Genomic DNA, 13,007 nt, shown 5'->3' on the forward strand with positions numbered 1-13,007 from the left:
CATAGCCACACTATATTATAATTGGGCCGGTCCACAGCCAAGTTGTTTTCACAGTCATGCTATATCACCACTGAGCTGTTTGCACTGAATAAAGTTTCCTTCACCACACCCCAAATTGGGGGTTCCTGTTGGCGTTGAATTGGTACTGACAGCCATCGGTTGACATCCGTAGTGCCCAACATGGGGCTCTGAAGCAACAACCCAATCTCCTGACACCCTACCTGTCTTGCGCCTACGCAAATACCTCGGGCTCAAGTTGTCTTCCTGGTAGCAACTGAGGATCCGAGGTAAGGCCTGTGAGAGCCAAGGCCTTCCACACTTGCTGCTGGGGTCTCAGAGATTTTATTTGGTTTAGGTAGGCAACTCTTACCCGGTAATCTTATTTTATATGTTGGGACACGCAGGACCCCTCCATAAAATTCCGGTTTGGTGCCTAGGAGGGGTAGCCCTCAGTCACATTTGGCACCCGGGAGGGTGTCTTCCAGTGAAGGTGTCCTCTGTTATGTTTGGTGACCAGGGAGAATATCCTCCGGGTTGGGACCAGGCCTTATCCATCAGTTTGGAGGATGCTCACACTAATGGGAACTCAGGGCAAATGTTGCCCATAAGCAGGAGTGCAAATGGGTAACCCATACGCTAATTTTTCACATGCTAATCAGCTACCGTTTGGGACTTTGGCTGATTACCTGTACCAAAATTATATCCAGAGAATTGCAATTGGCTAGGCCTCTGAACGAAAATCACATGAGATGATCTCAAGTTTTATTGGCCAAGATGGGGTTCCTTTGTAACCCCAAAGCTTGTTTATTCGTGTACTCAATTAGAACGAAGAAAATACTGTACCTCCCAGAAATAATGGGAAGCTTAAAAAAAAACAAAACAAAAACAAACAAACTGGTAACTTAAGAGCTCCAAAGGAAATCAAGAGGCTATTGTCACCTCCCTTAGGAAAAATAATTCTAAAGTAGTTAAATGCTCTGATAAATTAAAAAGGAAACCAGTGCTCGGGAAACTGGAACAAAGTGGGGGATTGTTGGAAAACTTTTCCTCGGACCCTTGTACTTTCGACATTGAAAACCAGGTTTACCGGAACAAGCCTGGAAAATCCCTCACTTTTCAGCCCTCACTTCTGCCTACCACCCTACCGACCCCCTACCTGGCGTTCCTTCCCCCATCGCTGTCCCCAGATGGACAGCAGCCATCCGATCTCAGGCGTCACTTCGGGAGCCATTCTTCAGTCTTTCCCCAGGAAAAGCTGTCCTTTTCAAGATCTTCGGGGGCCATTCTCTTTACTTTCGGGTCCATAACTTTTCTATTGGGTTTTGTATTATTGTGGTGTCTGTGTGTTTATGCGTCTCTGTTATACATATGATATTATTATATGGTACTGCTGAAAAAATTTTATTTGTAAAGTCAAATTTAGATTGTAATAGAGCCGTATTCAATTGGCTTAAAACAAATGAGCACTCCTATATGTTGGAGAAATAGCAGAAACTAATGCAATTGCTTTTTAAGTACACACAATCTAGGATTAATCTTTAGTAAATGAAAACTAGCTTAAGGATGTTGGTTTATTTAAGGACATACCGATGTCCACTGCTCTCTAGCTTTGGAGTTAACAGACCAGATGTAAAACTAGAGTATAAGGTGGAGATCTTAATATGTCGTTTTACAAGGCTAGGGGGGCACATGCTTCAGTTTAAGATCCAGGCACTTGTGATAAAGCTTGATTAGGATGTTATGGTGCTTGAAAAGATTGCATATAGAGAATAAGATGTGCCTCTAGTAAAAGAAGGCATGAGGAATGGAAATACATTTTCATTGAAGGAAAAGGAAGTAATTTTGTTCTCAAGTAAATGATTGTTCTGGAATAAGAGCACGAAGAAAAAAGAAAGGACAAAAGATGAAAACTTTATGAATGTTGTAGAAAGTTTGTGTAGCAGAAGGTTCATGGTAAATGAATCTTGAAAAGGAAATCTCATGCATGGTCAAACTAAGGTTGAAATGGATTTATTTACGTTAAAGTATACTTTAAGATTAGAGCTGGAACTTGGGTTTCTCTCTCTGTTAAAAGAACAAAAGATTTTCATCCTGTTGTAACCCAGGAGATCGACCTAACTCAGACGCCGAGATGGGGTTTAATAAAAGGAGTTTATTGAGCTAAGTCCGCAGGCACCTGCAGTATGTCCCACACAGGAGTAACTGCGGCGGCGGAGAGCTAAAATGGCTCCTTTTTATAGGATTTTGTAAGGGGGGTTGCTACGTGTAAGCAAGCATGTTACAGAAGCAGAATTTAGCAGTTAGTTAATTACCTGTTACTCAGTTTCCCAGACATCTCAAAGGTCAAGATGTTTTCAATAGATTGTCCCTGGCGCCGACCCCAGGATTACTCAAGGGTTAGTTATTACCCCAGGGTTAGCGATTACTTAGGGATTAGTTAGTGAAGAATGTTCTTCAGTAAATGAGTAAACTGACAACCCCTTTGGTTGCCGTGAAGGCCTCTGGGAGTTTGGGTCAATGGCACTGAGTTATAACAATCCCTTCCCCCATCTTATTGGTATGCTCTGAAAATAAAATTAGAAAGAGAAAGTAAAAAAGTGCTCTGCATCATCAGGTGTTTGATTGCTTAGGTAAACCAAACCTTAATATTTAAAGAATTAAATTTTATTTCTAACCATTTAACTTTATATAATTGCTTGTGAATTTTTTGTAAGTGAATGATTAAATGTATAACTAAGCCTGGCCGGTGTGGTTTAGTGGTTGAGTGTAGACCCATGCACCAAGAGGTCGCTGGTTCGATTCCCTGTCAGGGCACATGCCCAGGTTGTGGGCTCAATGCCAAGTGTGGGGGGGGGCATGCAGGAGGCAGCCAATTGATGTTCTCTCTCATAGATGTTTCTATCTCTCTCCCCCTCTCCCTTCCTCTCTCTCTAAAAATCAATAAAAAAAATGTATAACTAAAATAAGAGAATCTCTCCTCACAAAAGTGAGAAATAAAATTAATTAAACATATTTGATGTTTAGAAAGTGTATTTCAATCCTGTTGCCCTCACTCAAGGATAAAAATGTACTAATGATGATCCAGATATATTCTCATTGGGTAGAAGCATTTCCCATTAAGGAGCTACAGCCACAACAGTTACTAAAATACTTCTAGAAAGAATTGTTCCTGCTTGGAAAATCCCTAGAGCCCCATTAGGGGAAGGGGAACCCATTTTACTAGACACATTCTACATCTACTGTGCAAAACTTGGCTGATACGGTAGCATTTCCTCTGTGCTTATCATCCTCAGTCCTCTGGTTTTATAGCACAAGATAGGTAAAATTCAATTGGTAAAACTTGTTGAATCTTTTAATCTGCCTTGGCCTAACGTCTTTCCCTTGGTGTTATTTAACTTGAATTATATACCCAACACCTATGTAATTTTATTAACCAATGACACCCTAATAAATTCAATTAAAAAAAGAAATCAAATGATTTTCTCAAAATGTATTCTGTAAATAAAAACAGCAAACAAAACAGATCTATTCTTGTTTGTCCCCTTCTAAAATTATTACCGGAAGACCTGTCTTGTGAGGCTAGATTAGGGAATATGCCTTATTAAGGAGACATTCTAACTTATTGCAAATAACTCACAGAGGCTCTTGAAATTAAAGGAAGCTCATAGAGCAATCTTTCCACAGAACACCCAGGGAGACAAAGACATTGGACATCAGGGCCTACAACCTGGATAAATGGTTCATCAAAAAGGACATCTCCACAAAAATTCCCTCCAGTCTTGCTGGAGGGGACCATACCTGGTACTGTTAAGTAATCCCTGAGTTGCAAGCTTAAAAAGGTATAAATACATAAATTTCTATTTTTCATTTTAAAAGTCTCCAAACTTGCACCCCATTCACATAATTAAACAACCCAGCCTATAGGAGACTTCATACTAAAGTTATCCAGAACAGAAAACTACTCAGACAAAAGGCAGATGGCACTCAAAACAGAAGGCTTTTCCCAGGATCCAGGACTGGGCCAGTAATGTCTTTCTTGGTATGTTAACAGCCTTAACCTTTCCATGACAAGCTGGTCTCATTTCCTCTGTTTTAAATTGTATGTTCTAGTTATTACATATCTTTAACCATTGACTGTACAGTGCTCCTGATTTTTGCTGTTTTAACCCTTGTAAATGGGAAACCTTGGGCACAGACATATATAATGCCTTTAAACATCAGCCTCCTCATGGAACTTTTCTGCTGAGTTGCCATCCAATGCCATTTCTTCCTCTGGTAAAACTGATCATCCCAAAGTTATTTCTGTTAGCAATTTCTCAGTCCCTGACTCTACTATTGATTTAATCAAACTTCCTCCTTCTGAAACATACTGGATTAAATTTCAAAAGGGAGTTCCACCTTCCCCTGTACTTACCTAAATGCATTCTATGCATTAGTCACACTCTCCCCAAGTTGGACCAACCATCTCCGACAGTGAAATTAGTCACTAGCCACCCCTTATCACGTTGGTGCCTATATCTTAAATGCCTTAAATCTGGTTGCACCTATTTTAACCTTGACTGTTCATAGTCCAACCCTGTGGAACACTCCTTTGCAAGGCCACTGGAAGTAGAAACAGCCCAAGGAGTCTATAAATGAACCTTGGTGGCCTCACAGGTTATATTTTTTCTGTGCATACATAAATCAGCCATGGGCATTTGATTGTCTAGATAGCTAGAGGATGAGTGGACAATGCCTTTTGGGACACTTAATATCCTCTTTCACTGTCCCCAAAATGATAACAACTATACCCCCCCCCCCCTAATTTCTCATCACAGGAAAAAGAAGGCCTGATCATACTAGATTACTACTCTGCCGAGGATCTCTCTGCTTAGGAAGATAACACTCACGGCTTTTCTGCGGGATGTGACTTGCTAGCAGGTTTTTCATGAGATGAGGGTAATCACTTTCTTAGAATTGTATTTTCATAGGGTGGCCTTAATACTGCTTAAATAGATATGATTCAAAAACGAACTAGGACCACCAACCAGATTGCTGGCTCAGCCACCGGAGCCATTCGAACCCAGCAAACACCTCTGGACTCCTAAGCATGAGTAGTCCTCAACAACAAAGTTGCCCTTGATTACGTCTTGCTGCTCAAGGAGGGGTCTGTGCCATAGCCAATACCTCCTAATGTGCTGGGATAATGACTTCTTTCCAGGTAGAATTAGAAACAACCAAACTCCTTAACTGGGCCAGATCCATTAAGGGGCGTTCCAGTTTTGCTTCTAGTGTCTATGATAGCTTAGGATTTAAATTTTCTGACATTTTCAATTGGCTCCCAACTGGGCTCAGCTATTTTAAGGTCTGCAGTTGCAAATCGTTATTCTAATTTGTTCAATATATTTCATTGTCAAGTTACTGATATTCTGTATAACTAAATGTTCAAAACCTGCAAAAACTTGAGTAATGATTGCATGAAGGATAGAAATGATCCATCAAGGTACTCACTGTACTCCATGTTTATAATTCACAATGGTTATGATAACAAATACTTTTGTCAATCACCTGATTTCTCCTATGAACGACATGCCTTTGATGTTCTTTAACCCTTCCCGAGTTGTTCTGGCTGTTTTTATAAGAGACTGCATTTTTTAGTTTGACAGGTACCTGAGAGACCTCGTATAAACAAATGGCTCTAGTTGCTCTGTTGACTGCCCATCCACAGGAATCCACCTGAGGGACTAGATGGGACCAAAGCTAATAAACAAGCCAATATCTGACAAACTGACATGATTGGTCATTACTGCTGTGTATTAATAGGTTCTGATCAAAAAGGGGAAAATATGGACCCTGAGAAAGAAGATACCTACTAAGGAGGGCTTCTGATGGTTAACTGGGCTCAAATTAAACAAAACAAAAAACAGAGCCTAGCAGCCATTTCTACATAAGGACCTTTGGTGCAAACTGCACACGGGGAGAAGCCTGCACTGAACTACATGCCTCTGCACTGAGCTGCCTGCCTGCACTGTGTGTCTGCCATTGTAGGTCCTTACAAAGGAGTTCCTAAATTTCTATTTTAACCAATAGGAATAAGGATTTCCCCATCCAATCTGATCTGCATAGCTCCAACCAACCAAAGCAGCTCAATTCTGACCAATCAGGACAGTGCCTTTTGGACAAATCAAATTGTGAGAATTCAGAGTGCTCATTTGCATAAGGACAGACCTATTGGAGAACAGGTGCAGGGACTTCTGTCTATATAAGCCAGCTCCCCTGTGGCTCAGGTAGTGCACTTTTCCTTTCCACCAAAGACTGAAGACTTGGGTTTTCCTGGCTAGAGCTGAAGACTTGAGCAGACCAGGGCAGAGCGGACAGAGGGGAGCAGAGGGAAGTAGACAAGACCAGACCAGAGCACAACAGAGCTGCGCTGCCTAGCTGAAGAGGGGCCTGGGCCCAGGGTCGCTTCACAGCCTTGCTGTTTACACAGCCATCCTGTATCACCATTGAGCTGTTTGCACTGAATAAAATTTCCTTCTTCATCACACCCCAAATTGGGGATTCCTGTTGGTACTAAGTTGGTACTAACAAAGACCATCAGTTGAAAGAAAGTTATTTTGTGGGTGGTTGTGATATCTTTTCAATTTCTACTGTGCCTCTCTGTGGAAAACCTTATTTGGAAAAGATGCGCTGAAAGGTAATATTTTTTGTGATTTTGGGGGGCACAATACATAAAAAGGGGGCTGGAAAAACTGTAAAAGTTGTGTTCTTTTGGGGAGATCCAAATTTACTTATGAATTCTTGTTACAGAGGGTAAAAGGAATTAAGGGTTTTATGAATAGAATAGTAGCTGTCTACACTCATTTTCTTATGGGCAGAGAAAGCACAGTGATATGAACTGTAGCAATCTATTTACTTTTATATCTGGAGTTCCTAAAAAAATCACTATACAAGGGACATAGGAATTCAGGTAATAATAGCTAATATTTATTCAAAACTTAGTGTTTGTTAGACACTGACTGAGTGCTATGTATAGATTATTATATAATTTAATACGAGTGCACTTCTTATCTCAATTTTATAGATTAGGAATTTTAAATATTAAAAGGCAAATAATTTACCCTGGGTCACTTGCTACTAAGAGGCAAAACTAGGAACAAAAGCCAGGCAGTCTTAGTTCAGAGTCCATGCTCTTAATCACTACCCTGTATGCCTTCATCAAACAAACAAACAAACAAACAACCTCAACAAATTCAACTCTCAAAGAATAAAAAGGATGTGTTGCTAGTAAAAGAATATAAAAAATGGGCTTTCCCCTATTCCTCAGTATTTTTAATACCTATCTTTCCAGCTCCTTCAGACATTTATGTCTCAATGAGCTGTATACTGTAGCATGTACATAGTCAGATTCACATTCTTCCACTAGAACTCTACTCCCCGCTCCCGAATATGATTACATTTTTTCTTAAATGTTCTTAATGTTCTGTTTTACACAGATTAATATTTTTGTTATTGAATAAGATCAAAATATTGTCACTTTAAATTTTTCATTACATCAATTTTGCATTTTTAATGGTTGACCTCACCAGCACTCAATTCTTGACATTTCTACCTAATTGCCACATTTTTTCATTTAAAATTAATGCTTTAAAAGTCCATTTTTTCATGCTATCATTTTTGCCTTACCTTTGTTAGCAGTTGTTACCTAGTCTTTCAGAAAGTCTCCATGAATCCAATAGTACCTGAGCAGTGCACTTTGCAAGCTCTCTCTCATCTCCACAGAGGACTTTCTCATGTGTGCTCTGAAGCCCGTTCCTCAAATTGTTTACACACCTAAGTGATTTCCAAGATTATTAGCCCAACCGTTTTTTAAACTTTATATTTTAATAGAGCATCTTTCTTTCCTAATTGATTTGAAATGCTTTCTATCATGTTTATAACTTTAATGGCTTAGTGTAATTTGCTTTGTATATATTTTCATCAATTCAGGTGGTAAAAAACAAAACAACACTTTTCATCCAAAAAAGCACAAAAATTCATTAATGTGCTTCTCTGAGAGAACAAAAAAGCTAAAAACTGAGTTTACAATTGCCTAAATTAAGAAGCAATATTCAGTCTGGCCAGTGTGGCTCAGTGGTTGAGCATTGACCCATGTACCAAGCGGTCGCCAGTTCTTCCCCGGTCAGGGCACATGCCCAGGTTGTAGGCCAAGTCCCCAGTGGGGGGCATGCTGGAGGCGGCCAATTGATCAATTGATGTTCTCTCTCATTGATGTTTTTATCTCTCTCTCCCTCTTCTTCCTCTCTCTCTCTCTCTTAAAAAAAAAAAAAGAATAAAGAGAAAAAAAGCAATATTCATGTGAGAAAGAATTATTTACTTTAAAGATATATGTTTCTTTTAAAAGCCTAATATTCTTTATAAATTTAAACCATAAATTTGCTAAAAATACTTTTTAAATTCTTCTCAAATATAAGTATTTAGGTAAAGTAGTTGGGGGATTTTTTTGATTTTAGGGATGTTAAAGAGACGTAATTTATAGTTGTAAAAGCTTCCTTTCCTCTACCATAGTCTCAATCTTTCCACTTTTCTACAATTCTAAATGTTAAGATTCAAAGTTAAGTGCTTTAAAAACACACTTTTTTTCTTTTCTTTTTTTGTGCATTTAATGTAGTTTAATGTTCTGAAACCCTTGGAAACGTTTATGGATTTTGCTTTTCTTAAAGCACATTGACAAAGGTTGGGGGAAAGTTGCAAGATGCCATCTTAACTCTATGAATAATTATAAGAATCACAATATAAATGACTAATTTTGGGTTGACAGCAATTGAATTATTGAATAAAATGATATGTAGGATTCTGTAGAATAACGATAATTTTAAAGACCATGAGATCATAATCTGCTGAAAATTATTTTACGTTATTACACCAATTTGAAGAAATATTAGTGATAGAATAGTGAGTGATGGTACATCTGGGTATGAAATTAAAGCTGGTGGGAAAGTTACCAGGCAGAAGTCTAGGAAGGCAGACCTCAGTCCAAGAAGTCTCATGAACCATTAAAAGACATAAAAGTGTCATAGGGTAGTTGCCTCAGATAACACTGAGAATGTTAAGACCTTAGTGGATAGAACACTGTGAATAGGGCCTGGAATTAAAGGGAAGCAGCTTAAGAGAGACCTAGCTGGTTTCCTGGATGTGCTAGAATGAAGAAACTAAGTTTATGCCTTTTGGAGTAAAGTAGAGTGGTGTGAAAGTCCTACCTTCACCATCTATAAGTTGAATGTCCTTGGGTGAGTTAAGCAATCTAAATTTTAGTTTCGTCATTGTAAAGTAAGGATTAAAAACAGTACCTGGCCGCCCTGGCCGGTTTGGCTCAGCAGTTAGAGCGTCGGCCTGTGGTCCCGAGAGATCAGGGTTCGGTTCCCGCTAAGGGCACGGTTGCAGTTTGTCCCGACCCTGGTTGGTCATGAGGGTGGCAGCCACTCCATGTGTCCCTTTCACGTCGATGTTTCTCTCTCTCTCTCTCTCTCTCTCTCTCTCTCTCTCTGCCTCCCACTTTATCTGAACAAAAAATGAATAAATGTCCTCGAGTGAGGATAAAAAAAACAAACAGTACCTGGCCCATAAGGATTTTTTGAGGAACTGCTGAATTGAACACAGAATTAATAATTTCCTTCTGCATAATGGTGTTGGCCTAGGAATTATTTATGAAGTTTCTTTGTTTCTTGATAGAATGGCTTACTACCATTTCCACTATTTTATGTTATATAAAATAATGCAAATTTGTTTTTTTTTTTTAAACAAATAACATTTTTAACAATAGGCTTTTTTAAAATTCATTTTTATTGTTGACACTATTACAGGTGTCCCCAACAACAGGCTTTTAAAAATATAATTTACATACATTCTTATGTGATGTTTCTTTTTTTTTTTTTTATCCTCACCTGAGGACATTTTTCCATTTTTTGTACAGATAGAGTGGGAGGGAGAGAGAGGAAGGGAGAGAGAGAGAAACATCGACGTGAAGAGACACATCGAGTGGCTGCCACCCGCACGACCAACCAGGGCCGAGGACAAACTGCAACCGAAGTACGGTCCCTTAGCGGGAACCGAACCCGGGTCTCTCCGGACCACAGGCTGACGCTCTAACCGCTGAGCCAAACTGGCCAGGGCCCAACAACAGGCTTTTAAAAATATAATTTACATATATTCTTATGTGATGTTTCTTTATAGATATAATAGCCATTTTAGAATTAGTATTGTTTGTTGATTACATTTTCTGTACTCATTTTATCCATTTTACTATTTTAGGTTTATGTGAAACTGGCTAATAGTAAAGTTGCTATTCTCCATCTAAGGTTAACCATTTTTCTTTGTGTTTTTATTTGAAACCTAAAAATTCATACATAGGTACCATTAATAATTTCCTATGCTATATATTGATTGGCATTTAATGACTTTGCTCTCTTAAAACTGTTATTTGAGAGGAATGTGCCTTTCTAAAATGTTCCGTTCTGCCTCTTTAATCAAGTCCCTGTCAAACATTCTGTATTCAAATGCAATGAACCACAGGAAGAACCAAGAGACCTTAGGTGCATCTTTGCACATTTTCACCTCCCTCTGTTCTTTATAAACTCCTTTAGAAAAGTTGTTTGGATCTCTTCTCGGCCTTTTGGCTAAGATCAGGTGTAGTATCTGTTCTTATCAGTTTAATATCTGATATGTCCTCTATCCGAGGACAATATATTAAGTGGATTTTTGTAGCAGGGAACCTCCCAGGAAACCGAGGACTGCGTCTGCGGGAGTCTGCCTGCACCCCTCCCTGCAGAACCCACCCTGAGACCCCCACTGTGAGCAGTGCAAAGCCAAGGAGAGGCCTAGCTCCGCGGAAGGTCTTCCAGAGGACTGATCACTTTCTTTGTCCCTCCCCACACCCCTTCTAGATGTCTTTAAAGCTTTTCAATAAAATTTTACCAAAGAAAGAAAGAAAGAAAGAAAGAAAGAAAGAAAGAAAGAAAGAAAGGAAGAAAGGAAGAAAGAAAGAAAAGAAGTTGTTTGGGCCATGGCACACACAGCCAGATCAGAACATTTTCAAAAAAGTAGTTTCTAAAAGGCACATATTAAATGTTTTAACATACTCGGGATCTATTCAAATCTACAGGGTGGGGGCAAAAGTAGGCTTACAGTTGTGAATATGTAAAACATAGTTTACTCTTATATTATTATTTATTAAGTATTATATTATTTTCCATATGAACACCTATAAACCTATTTTTACCCCAATCTGTATATTCAACAAATTTGTATTGATTACTTATATAGTCACTAGAAATGAGTAAGACAAAAACTATTATAAACATTTGTGCAATTTTCATAAATGTTATTTTCCATTATGGTAGTTATTTTCCGTTATGGTATTCCCCCTTATCCTGTGGGACACATTCCAAGACCTCCAGTGGATGCCTGAAACCACAGCTAGCACCGAACCCTATGTATACAGTGCTTTTTTCTATACATACATACATTTCAGATTTAATTTATAAATCAGGCACAGCATGAGTTAAAATAATAACTAATAACAAAATAGAACAATTATAACAATACCCTGTAATAAAAATTATGTGAATATGGTCTCTTTCTCAAACTATCTTATGTGACTGTACTCCCCCTTCTTCTCAGATGAAATGAGATGACAAAATGATGTTAAGTTTAGAGCTTTCACATTTTCACTTAAAGGAAGACTTTAAGGCTCCTCTCTGGTGTATCTGGATTTCCAGAATCCCTGCTCTTTCATTTTAGGGCATCTGTTCCATAAAATAAGGATTTGAACACGAGAACAGAGATTCCAGACTGGAAAAGATGAGGTTTTCTTAAAATCGCCTCTCAAGTTTTCCAGTAGGATTTCAGGAATTGCACTATATTTTGATAGTTTATTTACCCAACTATTTTAAACACTAGACTGTGCAGTTATAAAGGGCAATAATCATGTCTCACTCAGTACCTGGTCCCTTAATAGGAGTTCAATTTAATTTACATATTGAATGAATGAGTGGAACTGAAGTGCATTTTACACATGCAGCAACATTAGGCAACTTTGCAACATGTCCCCTATTCAACTCTTGATTATATCTAAGATAGATGAACTATGATTAAATTTTAGATTTCCCAAATAAGAACAGTGAATACAATATATCATTAATTTAGTGTTCATTAGTTTGGAGTGCAAGATAATTCAGTGTTGGTTTACCTGAAATTTATGTCTGCAGGAATAATGAAGAATGATATATTAAACAAATTACAATAGACTTGAAATCACTGACCCTCTTTAAAGAGCAATAATGCTTAACCTTTTAAAGAAACAGAAACTGATTGGATGAAAATAGATATCTTAATAAAGAAAGTTCATCCATTTAGTAAAATAAACTGAACAGACCCCCATGTAGAAATGCTAAGTATCTTTTTTTTCCTTTATTGATTTTTAGAGAGAGAGAAAGTGAGAAGGAGAGAGAGACAGAAACATCGATGAGAGAGAACATCAACTGGTCACCTCCTGCATGCCCCCCCCCTGGGGATCAGGCCCACAACCTGGGCATGTGTCCTGACTGGGAATCCAACAGATGACCTCTTGGTGCATGGGTCCATGCTCAACCACTGAGCCACACCCGCAGATGATATGCTTAGTATTTTATTCTATAAATATATGTTGAGACTTCTACACAACAGCAACCAAGCACTGTGTGTAATACTAAAGAAGATTACAGGCAATGCTTGGAATCTGATTGGGATTCTAAAGTATGAAAGAATTTTAGAACAACATAAAGCAAAACATGATTTAGAATACAGATGAAAACTACAACGCAAAAGGTAAAAAGTGAGCAAAATCACTAATAGTGTCATAATTTCTTGCAAGAAATAAAATTTTAATTTCACATTTGGAGAAGAAAAATTGTTTTATTTTATTTTTTTCTTTATTTATTTTTGTTACAGATGTTTCTCCTTTCCCCCCCACTGATTCCCCCCTCCCCCTC

At 38.4% G+C, this 13,007-nt stretch overlaps 1 pseudogene; it reads left to right on the forward strand.

The window, feature by feature from the left end:
- The first annotated feature begins 10,635 nt into the window (after positions 1-10,635).
- On the forward strand, positions 10,636-10,814 carry LOC118622168 (annotated as a pseudogene).
- The last annotated feature ends 2,193 nt before the right edge of the window (positions 10,815-13,007 follow it).

Source organism: Molossus molossus, unplaced genomic scaffold (genome assembly GCF_014108415.1).
Source record: "Molossus molossus isolate mMolMol1 unplaced genomic scaffold, mMolMol1.p scaffold_m16_p_8, whole genome shotgun sequence".
In the NCBI taxonomy this organism is placed as follows: domain Eukaryota; kingdom Metazoa; phylum Chordata; class Mammalia; order Chiroptera; family Molossidae; genus Molossus; species Molossus molossus.